The sequence below is a fragment of the Nannospalax galili genome, unplaced genomic scaffold (genome assembly GCF_000622305.1).
Source record: "Nannospalax galili isolate Female #2095 unplaced genomic scaffold, S.galili_v1.0 scaffold475, whole genome shotgun sequence".
Taxonomy (NCBI): Eukaryota; Metazoa; Chordata; class Mammalia; order Rodentia; family Spalacidae; genus Nannospalax; species Nannospalax galili.
The window spans coordinates 1,826,453-1,830,146 of NW_008339435.1; positions in this window are offsets into that span (position 1 = coordinate 1,826,453).

Genomic DNA, 3,694 nt, shown 5'->3' on the forward strand with positions numbered 1-3,694 from the left:
TAGACAATGCAGTGTTATGTATATATTTATATATAATTTCTTATATATTTATTGTGTGTGTGTGTGCGTGTGTGTGTGTGTGTGTGTGTGTGTGTGTACACATGGGCATGTGTGAAGGTCAGAGGACAACTTGTAGGAGTCAGTTCTGTCCTTTACCATGTGGGTTTAGGGCTTGGATTCAGGTTGTCAGGCTTGGTGGTGGGTGCCATCTTGCTGGCTCTGTCACAGATGCTTTAGATGGCGGTGGGTGGGTGGGTGTGACATGGTTGAAATAGTGTTACAGGCCCTTAATATGCCAGTTGTACTAGTGGAGGGGGTAGGTCATTAGTGAGGTGATGGCAGAGCATCCCAAGGTCTTTTTTGGGCAGCGTGCCTTCCAAAATGAGTGTTCATGGGACTTCTCTAATCAACCAAATATATTTTAGGTGGGTCCCCTTTCTTCTCCAAGGGAAGAATGGCATTTCAGATGTGAGGGACATGAGGACATTCCAAACAGAATAAAGACTCCTGGCTCCCCATTAAAGGGTGAGCTTCTGAGAATGGGGCTTTTGTTCTTTATCTCTTGCTCCCTCCGGAGGCAGAGACCCAAGTACTCTCTGTTGTGAACCTCACTGGGTCAACAGACTAGAAACCTACAGGCCTGCTGCATCCCCTCTGCCTTCCTCTCTCCCTCCCTTTCCCCCTCCTTCCTTCCCTCCCTTCTTTCCTTTTCTTTCTTATCGTTTTTTTGAGGTGGGGTATCACTATATAGCCCAGGCTAGCCTCTCCGTCCTCCTGAGTAGGGGGTATTACAGGTATGTACTACCATGCCTAGCTACTTAAGGCATTTTCAACATCACCTAAAACATTCTATTAGAGATGGCTCAGCAGTTAAGAACACTGGTTGTTCATGCAGAAGACCTGGGTTTGAATCCCAACACCCACATGGCAGCTAACAACTATCTGTAATCCAGTCCCAGGGGATCCAACAGCCTTTTCTGTCCTCCTCGGGCATTGCACGACACGGGTGCACTTACCTACATGCAGGCAATACATGCATACACATAAAATTAAAAAAAATAATAAATAAAAAATTTTAAAAACATTCTACTTAAGAGAGTGAAAATCAAATGGTTAGGCTAATTGGTTAGGCTGATGAGAAGGATGAAGCGTGCCTACGTAATAATGAACAACAAATTGGATTATGGTCCTTTAAACTGTTTGATGACATCTGTCAAATAGATGTAGCATGTCAAGCATCTTGCACTTAGTTACTTTGTGGTGGGTGCTCAGTAGAGGCTCCTCCACTGGGTGGATAGCCAGCCCCCACCTGTGCTTCAGTGGCATTCCTCTGAGGAAGGCACTCTTACTTCGCAGAGAAAACCAAGGCACAGAGAAGTTCGATCATTTGGTCAGTGGCTCATAGCAAAAAAAGTGTCAGGATTCAAACTGAGCTATCTCAGCTAAACTAACCTAGCCTAAGCTACTACATTTTGCCCAAAGCAGCCATTTCAGCTCTAAACTGCTGGGATTATATTTTCATTTTTATTTTTTTCACCCTTCCCACTCCAGGTTCTCATGGTAAGTCAAGGCCATTAGTATAACTAGTGTCCATACTAGTTCTGCATTGGACACCTAGTAGTCTTTCTTGAGCAGTGAAGGAAGACGCTGAATGAATCTCTGTGAATACTGTTCAAGGGACAGCACACCATTTTTGCCCTTCAGCAAAGCCCCACAAGGCTGCCTGAGTGCTCCTATCCCCACCCCCACCCCCTTCACACACAAGCTAGGAAAACACTCTACTGCTGAGTTGCACCTCCCAACCTCCTGAATATTTACCAGAGGGGAGTTTAAGACTTTGTTCCCAGAGATGAAATTACAAATTCCTAACAATTTCACTGTTGAGTAGCTCTTCTTAGATCTCAAGGCTTCAAAAGACTTCAGCTCACCGGACAAATATCATTAAATGATTTATTCTTTTTCTCTTAAGATAACCTGGCCTACCACAAGAATTGATGAAACTCTAACAAAAGCAAAAGAATGGGTAGCCTAAAAGGAATTCACAATTCCTATCAGGCTCTTTTGAAATGGAAGGAACTCTCACACCTTCGTAAACACCTCCACAAGTCAGGGCCCTGCGGGGGGATAATAGAAATTCCAGTTCTCCCGCTTTTTTCATTACAATGAAAGCTCCTTTGGACAAAGAGTTGAGCAAGAGGAAAGAGCCGGGTGCTGAGTAATAAGGGAAAGAGGAGAAGGTGCTGAGAAGAGAGAAAGGGAGCCACTCAGGATTTCTTCTACCTTAAAGATGATGCTTGTAGCTGTCAGTCAATTAAATTAGAGTTTACTTTGGTTCAGTTGAGAACCAGGTGTTGTATTGGGATGGATTGATACAGATTCTACAACAGAGTGCATTTAGAGTTCAATTTCTGCTTCTCACTATCTATTTTCTGAATTTCATGGGATAAAATACTTTTTATATGATATAGGATATATTTTTTTTAAATCCTGGGCTTAGAGATGTAGCTCAGTGGTCAATGACTCGATTGCCACGTCTGCAAATGCACACTCCCCCTGCCCAATATCTGCTGCTTCCAAAAGGTGGTATTAATAAAGATTAATTGAAAGCTTGAGAGCTATCAATTTGTTTCCATATGCTTTTTATGGGACAGGGACCTCCTGTATAACTCAGGCTGGCCTGAAACTCATGGTCCGCCTGCCTTAGCTTCCAGAGTGCTAGAATTACAGGCTTGCCACAGCATGCTTGGCTACAAGTCATTTTATTAAGAAATTCAAGTCTGGTTGAAATAAAGTAGAAAGACCTCGGGTATTTTTAGTTGAGATAAAGTATGAGCCAAACAACAGCGCATGACCTAGATGAAATGTGCAGATCTTCGGGGAAGGCAGCCTGGACAAAGCTACTGCACCATGCCCAGTTTTCATTTTGGCTGATCTTATACTGGAGAAACACGGTTTTCAACATGAAGATCACCAAGGATGTACTAAGTGGCTTCATTTCAAGTTAGACCCTGAGACATAATTTTTGTTTGTTTTAGAGTCATAATTCTAAGGTTTTCTGGGTTGGAGCCTGATATTTCAGGGGGTGCCTGTGAGCTTCCAAGCCCTGCTTAACTTTCTTGTTTTGTTTTGCTTGTAGGTTGAGGCCAGGTGCTGAATGTGAGCAGCAGGGGTCCACTACAACTTCTCTTCAATCTCTCCAGGGCTGTGGGTATTAGAGCTGGAGGGCCCTTGTAGAACTCTCTGAGGACTAAGCAAGACTGTGTCTTCTTCACTTTTGTTTTATTTTTATTTATTTATTTTATGAGCGTATTGCCTGCACGTGTGTAAGTGCACTTATGCCGTGCAATGCCAGAGAGGTCAGAAGAGGCTGTCAAATCCCCTGGAACTGGAGTAATGGATGGTTGTTGGCCACCATGTGGGTGCTGGGATTCAAACCCAGGTCTTCTGCATGCCTTTTTGAGACAGGGTCTCCCTGTAGCTCCAACTGGCCTAGAACTCACTATGTATAACAGGATGTCATTGAACTCACAGAGATCTGCCTGTCTCTGCCTCCCGGGTGCTGAGATTAAAGGCTTGCACCACCATGCATGAATGTTCTGTAATCTTTTAAAAGCATGTAACCTTGGCCCATGTGAGGTGTGATGGCAGTGGCCCACACCTTTAAACCTAGCACTTGAGGCAGAGGCAGGTGAAT